Below are 9,716 nucleotides of genomic sequence, written 5' to 3' on the forward strand. Positions count from 1 at the left end.
TTGTGTGATAGTTGAATATTGGGCTAATGGACTCTATAGAAGTTGGAGTGGACGAAATCTATGGGGAAACCCATTAGAATTCGACTAAGGCTTTTAAGGAGGGAGTCAATGGGCTGCTTAGGGCCTAAGCAGTCAGATTAGAGGTTCCTGGTTGAAAACCCTAATAGCCTAAGTATAAAAGGAACCCTTAGGCCTCCAAAAACGTGTCCAACTCTTTGAGAGAACCCTAGAACGTTTTTGTGCCTTCTCCTTCTCCTTCTTCTTCATCCTTATTGCTAGTGGTGTTTGTGACTCCATTAGAGGTGCAACATTTTAGGCACTAAGCTTTCAAGAGTCAAGATCAAGGAGGTTTGTGATTGTTATTACTACATAACAATCAAGGTAAAGATCTAAACCCTTTTATTATGATGATATCGATTATTATATGCTAGATCTAGGGTTTATGAGCTTGGATAATTATTGCATGTTCATTAGACAAACTAGATTTAAAGCTTTAGGGTTTGCATGTACACCATAGGATTGATGTAGTGCTCAAAACCCATCAGTGGTATCAGAGCCTAGGTTGTTTGTTTGATGTATTTGATGCTTTACATGATTATTCAAAGCTGGAAATCGAAATTTTTTTTGGATCTGGAGGCTGGACTCGCCGAGTCCATATGTGAACTCGCCAAGTCCATAAGCTACTCGACGAGTCCAATGTTGGCTCGACGAGTCGGAGTATCAGATGCCAGATTTTTCGGGTTTTTGACCTATTTTGTTGTGGGATAATTACCAAAAACGTTTTTTATTGATAAAATCTGATTTTTATTAATTTGGAGTGATTATCCTTACCAAAATAGTAGATTATTGTCAAAATTAAGATAATTACTTGTTTTATAAGATAAATATTAATTATTTGTAATTTTGTTTTTGAATTATCTTGTAAGAAATTGAAGTAGGTCAAATTTAGATAATTACCAATTATTTATAATTTGATCTAGATTGTTTTGAAAAGTTTCAAAAATTGCCCTCAAGTTTTGGAATTTAAATTTTGTGATTAAAAAGTTTACTTTTGAAATATTTAAATTCTAAATCCTAAAGTTTTGAAAAGTTTCAAAAATTTGTCCTCAAGTTTTGGAATTTTTACATTTAATTAAAAGGTATTAATTTTGAAAATATTAAATTCTAAAACCCTAGTTTTTGAAAAGTTAAAATTACACACTTATGGTTTTATTAAGTTAATTAAATGTATAATTAAAAGACAGTTAATAAATCCATAATGATATGGTTTATATTTAATTAAATTAAAAGTACAATTTATTAAATTAAACCACCTAGTATTTTAAAAGTGTAAAATACACCCTTATACTATATATAAAATTAAAATTTCTAATATTATATATGTATAAGTAAATGTCAGTCTTACTGTTAGTAGGCCTCATTCACGAAGCTGGTCTCTAAGGGGTGTTTAAGGAAGCGGCATGTAAAATGACCGCCATTGGGTATCCACTCTTACCCACCGCACTCTTGACTAGTGGAGGTTCGTTAGCCGAACGGGTAGGATACGACGCAACCTTTCATTATAAGTATAATGAAGTACGAAGTAACTAAACACTTTTATAAATTCCCAAATCTTAGTTACTTTAGGAAAAATGTGGAGTTGGTGCTAGTCCATGAAATTACACTTGTACCCTTGCTAAGACGTTAGTGGAGCGTGTGTGGTTAACCGGCACACTAATTGGGCTCTAAGCAAAGGTGGCAAAGGGTGACTCGATGTTTGTCATAGATCGATGGAGCGTGTGTGGTTAATCGGCATGTCGATTAGGTGACTGTAACATTGGGAGCACCATGTATATTTACATGGTTATCCACAACTTGTTTGTGATCCTTGGCATCCCAGTCACAAACGAAGGGCATACTTGAGATTTAAACATGCCATTGAAAGGTTCAATGAATCTCAAAAGATCTAGGAGTTTCAATTCATTTAAAACTTAATTTTCGATTTTCGTTTTTCATGGTGGAAATTGGTAAATCGTCATTTACCTACCTTCAAATGTTCTTCAATTTGGATTACGGCATCCCTCTTCCAAATTGTAGAATATTGTGTTGGGTCCTACCCTTGATATTTCATTTGGGTGTTATATTAAGGATTCTAATCAACTAACTTGAATTTCTCCCGTTTTGTAGATGTCAAAGTCTGACAACTATGGTCTTCCTAAATCCGTTGGGAAAATTTTTCCTCTTGAAGATGATGTTCCACGATTGAATTGTGGAAATGGAAATCATTCTTCACTTCCTCCACCTCCTCCAATAATTCTCCCTGACCCACGTGTTCGAAGACTTGAAAAGTTCAAGGTCACTCAAGCCCTATTGGCAAAAAGACACAAATATGGAAAGTCTGTATGTGTTCATATCTTGGATATGAAGTTGCATATCGATAAATTGGGAATGTTGGGTGTCGATGTCTCAAGGAAGTTGGCTGTTGACTTGGTTCTTCAGTTACTTCCCGAATCATATAGTAAGTTCATTAGAGAGTACTATGTGATGGACCACGACGTAACCCTCATTGATTTGACTTATTTGCTTATTGATGCTGAATCAGCGATGATTTGGCGCACTGGTCAAGCAAATTTGTCTGGTAAATCAATGTCCCAACCTTCTATGGGCAATGGCACATTGGAAGTCCAGAAAAGTTTTCTCTACGCAAGATAAAGGTTAAGTCTGAGATAGTCTCGTGTACCATTCCAGAAGAACCCATATGTTTCTACTGCCAAAAGAGGGGGCATTGGTTACGAAGCTGCCCTGACTACCTGAGAGATCTGAGAGATGGGAGAGTCAAGATGTATGACACTGCTTCAGGTAAAAATCCATTATCTAACTCTATTAAGTTTTCTATTTTAGATTCTAAATACATGATGTGATAAGATTACATTTGGTGTTTTGTAGGATCGAAGAAAAAAAAAGGAAACTTAAAGGAAGAAGTGAGTTGAGTCTGATCGCGAAGAAATGGATTTCGATCGCATGATTCGATGATCGGATTTTTGGAGCTGCTACTTAGAGAGTTATGATAGATTACTTAGGATTATGTAATAACATAGTTTTCATTTGAATTGCATTGTAAAGACAAGTTTTCCGCACCTTTATAAATAAAATAAATTTTGGTTTTTGTCTTTATTTATAATTCCTTGCAATGGCATGTATGAAAATTGATGTTTGTGTATTTCTATTTTTAGCAATGTTGAATTGTATGTGATTCTTAGTTATGTTATTTGTGGTAATGTCGAGAATTTACCAAATAAGGAAAGATTCTTGTCGCCCGAGTTTCAATTGGACAGAAACTTGGAATCATACAACGTGTATTGTATGATGAATGAGAACCTTCATATTTGGAAATTTAAGATTAATTCCTTGACAAAGAGTCAAGTGAAGGACTAGGAGAGCTGGTACACAATGTTGTGCACTGGTCAAGTCCACCACAAATAACAATAAGATTATTCTTCATAATTTACTAAAAGTCTAGTAAATGTGGTTATGCTTACAAGATTAAGTATAATTCTGAATCATTGAAAAGTTTCAATGAATGGCAGAACGAATAAGAAGAATCAATTAGGCAGAAAGATAAAAGTTTCTCTAATCTGGAAAGATGGGAGAGTACTTTTGTATCATGTCTTATGATTGTCTCATTGATTGTAAAACCATATCACAATTGATCCTCTAAGTAAATCTTAGTGGACTAGTATGGCTAAGAAGAGGAATCGGAAATTGTTGAAATGGTTAAATTAATAGATGAATCATACTTCGTTCCAAAATCAAGTCTTAGAGTCATACTCCAAGATTGTGACTTGAGTGACATATCTTAAGAAGTTTTAACACACTCATCAAATGTGGAGTAGAAAATTCTTTTTCTTACTCTTGCACATTTGAAATTGGTAAGTTGTGATGTATTGGATAAGACAAAGAACAACTAAGATCAATTATGAGTAGTGTTTGTCTTGATAAGAACCCTCACTAACTCCTGAATATTTGTTTGCCAAGAAATGTTTCTTGACAAGAGAATCTTATATGTCAAGAGGTTAGTGGGAGTCTAAATGATCTTGAAAGGTTTCAAGAACTAATCAAGAGTAAAACTATTAGACACTAGCACACGACTTAAGGTTTGTAACCTATCGTGCTGACACATTCTTGTTTCTGTGCTATTCCAGTAAAGTTACTTATGCACATGAGTTCTACGAGTTCTCAATAAACTGCATAAAGGCAAGCACCTTGTTCAATGAAAGTACATTCACTAGTATAGGTGAGCTGCTAAATAACTTGGAAGAAATGGTGGGACCCTTGATAGCAAGAAATTAAGAATGAACAAGTTCTGTCCATAAGAGTTTGGATTTGTCACAAACATTATCTTATGATTATGGTTATGACAAATTCTCATGGATAAGAGCACATACACCATAAAATCTAAGTGTCATAAGGTTTCTCTCCTTCATCAAAATGATTGTGAGGAAACGCTTTCACTAAGAGAGATTTTAAGGAGACAGCGATTGTGTAAATTGCATTCTCAAATTCGATTATGATTACGGCATCTGTCTTCATAGTTCGAATTGTGAGATTTGGCAATTAGTTTGAACATTCGAGACTTATTGCTATAAGTTCGAGAATTGTTTAGACACACATGTGAGTTATCTAAGGAAATGTGTATGAGAAGCTTAGATAAAGGCTTATCGAAGCATATCGTATTAGAAATATGAAATTTGGAAGTCAATAAGTTTTGCCTTCTATAAGTCTAATGGTTTTCTAAATACGTGTCAAAGCTAGTGGGAGAATAAATGTTATGATGGGATGGATATAACCATCATGTTAGTGGGAGCATGATTATTATTTTAAGTGTTGCAAGTTAGCAATGTTAGTTATAGAAAACAAAAGGTTCACTTTGCAAAGTTACAGGGGTTGAAAAGTTGTTTTGCTATAATTAAGGGAGAGAATATTATACTTCGTTTCAAAATCTAAAGGCTTGGATCGAGAAATTTTAATCAAATTTAGTCAAAGGACATATATGGATGTTATGTTGAAAAGATTCAACTTAAAAGGATTCTATATATGGCAATATTATAGCAAGGAACTGGTAAAGTATCACGTTTTTTTCATTATGAATCATGCCCCATACACTTCGGGTATATGATCGATTGCATATGCTGTAATATTCGACCGTTCTAAATTTTCCAAATGCCTAGGGCATTAAGAGGGAAAAAGGACTAGAACCGGATTTGACTAAAATAATTAAACAACTGTCAAGCACAATCTAAGGTTCGCTAAGGATTGATCGCTTGTGAGCAGTTGGAAGTATAGTAATGAAAGGACCATAATGACAATAATATGATTAGATATGATTCTATTAATAATGAGTTGTCATATGGCAAATATGGAAATGTTTCCATATTGGGAGTTGGATATTAAGAATTTATGATTAGAAACTTTTATGCAAGAAGTAACTTCATTGGCGAAGTCTTGGTGACTTTTGTGTAATAATATTACAAAAGGATCATTGCATAAAATGTTTGAATCTAACATATTCTAGTAGTGGCGAGAATTTTGTGTTCTTACACTAACGATAAGGATTAGGGATTGTGAAATGAGCATCATTGGAAATGTTTTTCAATTGATCTATCTCACAAAGTATGGACCACAGGTAAAGAGAGTGTGCATGCTTAGTGCATGGGACAACTGCTGTTATAATTCAAGTAATAAGTTGATTATCCGAAACATTATACAATGAATAAAGTGTAATCAATATGGTGACTAAATAAAAGGGGTTTTATTTATACTCAAAAGTTTGGGGCCATATTGGATTCAATTATTATTGTGTTTCACTTTGCATGTTTTGACTTCCCGAATAATAAGATTATTTAAACCATCCACAGTCGCTCATACTTTGGAAGTAGGTATGAAACAAGACTGTCGTGAATTGGCTTGTAGAATGTATAAAGTGTATTAGACATAGCAAAAGTTTGTTGCAACATTCATGAGTGCTTATGAATTAAGATTTGAGCATTGGATTAAACCCACACTCACTTGGATCGCTTCATGGATTTTATCACGAGTCATTGGTGACACGATAATATCTTATATTCTTGAAACGGAGATGTGTGAGTTGTAATTTACAAGTCATTTGCGCATTGATAATATGTAAACGCACCAGTAACTTGATGTTATAAAACATATTGTTGTGTGTGATTTGATGAGTAGGTACAAGCGAGCATTGAGTCGAAGTTTATCCGTTCCTTTTACCCAATGTGGGATAAAAGCGATATATGTGGGCCCCTCGATGATTTAGTGATGACACCCTAAGCGCTTGGCCAAGCCGGGATTGAGTTGATGTGTTCAATTGTAGTCTGTTGTCAGTCGTCATAAATCGGAAATCGGGAAACAACACATGAACAGTGAGTATGATTAAAATTCATGTCTCAGTTCATACGATATCTAGAATGAAGGAATATATGATCCCTTATCTAAAGGACACGTTTCTGATAAGATTAGAGTTTGACAGCGGCTTTTGAAAGCTACGATTGCTGATCAGGTTCCGAAGTCATACGCAATATAGTTATTAGACTTATCCAAGTGGGAGACTATTGGATTAGGTGTCTAAGCCCATAACTATTTTGGTATGTACTTGACCCGATTACGAGCATGGTCCTTTTGGGTTGCCTTCACCATAGCAACTGAAAGGATGAATTAAGGAGAAAAAGGATTAATTATGATTTATTAATGTATTATATGAATAATATATTAAAAGAGAAAACATATTGTTTAATTAATATTAGTCAGGAATTAATAAGAATTAATTATGTGGCTAAAAGACATTAATTAATTAAAGGGGACTAGAACTGTCAATTGTGTGATAGTTGAATATTGGGCTAATGGACTATGTAGAAGTTGGAGTGGACGAAATCTATGGGGAAACCCATTAGAATTCGTCCAAGGCTTCTAAGGAGGGAGTCCATGGGCTGCTTAGGGCCTAAGCAGTCAGATTAGGGTTTCCTGGTTGAAAACCCTAATAGCCTAAGTATAAAAGGAACCCTTAGGCCTCCAAAAACGTGTCCAACTCTTTGAGAGAACCCTAGAACGTTTTTGTGCCTCCTCATTCTCCTTCTTCTTTATCCTTATTGCTAGTGGTGTTTGTGACTCCATTAGAGGTGCAACATTTTAGGCACTAAGTTTTCAAGAGTCAAGATCAAGGAGGTTTGTGATTGTTATTACTACATAACAATCAAGGTAAAGATCTAAACCCTTTTATTATGATGATATCGATTATTATATGCTAGATGTAGGGTTTATGAGCTTTGGATAATTATTTCATGTTCATTAGACAAACTAGATCCAAAGCTTTAGGGTTTGCATGTACACCATAGGATTGATGTAGTGCTCAAAACCCATCATTATGATGCTATCGTTTGATCGGTTCTATGGTCTGTTGTCGACCGCATCTGGAAACTTTCTGTGTTCAGGTTTCTAAACATTTAAATACGATATTAGAACTGGAATGTAATTTTTCGAAGTAATAAGGAGGAATACGCGTCTAAACCTTCCTCTATCTATATTCTCGTCTCGATACACCAAACGACTGCTTTGGTGTGCAGAACATCATGGTGAAGACTCGTAGTGAATTGAGTAAATGGAGGAAATGAGAAGGCTTATGATACTTAATAGTACATATCAGAAGATATCGTAAGAGTGATATCTTGGCTTTAGAATGCGTATAATAAATAATATGTCTAGTACGGGAGAAGTACACTTTCGATTAGCAGAAAGAAAGATTTTTGGTATAATCCATGAAGTTATCCCATCGTCTAACATTTCCATCACCAACCGAGTTGAAGCAGAATTGATGATTGAAGATACGTATGGAAGAATTCTTAGTAGAGTCTAGGGAAAATTATGTGATTATTTAGACACATTTGTATGTGTTAAAATTGTTTTTATGATAATGACTTGGAGAACTGCGAGACAATATTTGGGACGAGTATGAGTAGGTGTGAAATGTAGTAGAGGCCTATACTACCGGAAGCACATGACTCGCACTTGGATCAGGGAAAGTCACAAGGTTACCAAGAAGCTAGTAATTGATTCCGTTTTGTTCATGTATGTCATTACCATAGTTTCGGTAATGACTAAGAAGATTGTTGTTATTCCGACCCTAGTGGTCATATCATATCATGTGCGACCAAGATGAGTATGTTACGTGGTTCAGAGGACCAAGTTTGATGTATCATCCGACTTAAGCCAGAAGATTGAAGTGAAAGATAATCAAAGCGATTGTGATCATTGTTAAAGTAAGAAACTTGTAGATAGAAATGCTACATGCTAAAAGGTGATTATATCACATTAGAACATGAAGGAAGGTATATTCCATTCTGGAATTTGACTTTTAGAGACGTGAGTCTAAGTGTTGCATCATACGATGAGAGGTTATTAGACCATGACCCATCGGTATGTCATGATAATCAAAATAAAGAACTTCTCTTAAGTAAAGTCTATTTAAGAAGGATCAGGAGTCTCCAATAAATATTGAGTTTGTAACTCGAAGGTTACAAAATAGTATGAAGAGCGGGTGCAAGATCGAGCACTATATGTAATAAGAAGTCCAAGAGATAGATATTTATTCGAAGGAATATAGAAGTTACGATTATTACCTAGTATGAAGAGATAACATATGGAGTCATTATACAAGCCCTGTTTTGTTGATGATTCCAGGACGTAATCATTCTAAGGGGGAGATAATTGTAACGCCCGCATATTTGGGCTAGTCAATTTGGAGACAATGAGCGTCAAAAATGAATTTTTTATGGAAGATTATTTATAACAAATAATCTCAATCAAGTTATAGTATATGTCACAAGGGTTCCGTACATATAAAGAACGCCGAAATCCGATTTATAACGAAGAAGTTATGACCTGTCGAAGTTTTACGGCTAAACCGGCACGGCACCGCGTAACGTAAAAAGTGAATTTTTGATAAACTAATTTTTAGCCTTCAAGATCTAAATGAAAGTTGTATTATACGTTAAACCAAGATCATGCATAAAAAGAACGTCCAAATCTGACTTTGTATGAGGAAGTTATGAATTTTCTAAGATTTGGCATAGCAGTGTGCAACCTGAAATTCGAATTTTAGATCGGTCGATTTTTAGCCAAAATAATCTAAACGAGAAATGAAGATATCGTTAATAGGAGTTCAACGATAAAAAGACAGTAAAAAACGGAGCTCGTATGCGAAAGATATGGACGAAACTTAGTCCCTACTCTTCGAGCACGGCGAATTCGATACAGTTTTGTAATTCTGAGATAGAATGAGAATTAGCCGACGAGGTCGAAATGAAAGTTGTAGTACTCGTAAATACCAACACGTTGATATAAAGAACGTCAATAATAGAGCTCGTATGTTAAAGATATGGACGAAACTTAGTCCCTACTCTTCGAGCGCGATAAATTCGATACAGTTTTGCAATTCGGAGATAGAATGAGAATTAGCCGACGGGGTCTAAATGAAAGTTGTAGTACTCGTAAATACCAACGTGTGGATAAAAAGAACGTAGAAAACGGAGCTCGTACGCGGAAGATACGGACGAAACCTAGGGCCTACTCTACGATAAAACCCCTATAAATAAAGGGTGAATCCTTCAGATTTTCTTCACACCATAAGCCTTTATTTCTCTATCTAACTTCTCTCTAGACTCCCAAAAACC

Source organism: Lactuca virosa, chromosome 8, assembly GCF_052849685.1.
Source record: "Lactuca virosa cultivar CGN04683 chromosome 8, Lactuca_virosa_CGN04683_v6, whole genome shotgun sequence".
Taxonomy (NCBI): domain Eukaryota; kingdom Viridiplantae; phylum Streptophyta; class Magnoliopsida; order Asterales; family Asteraceae; genus Lactuca; species Lactuca virosa.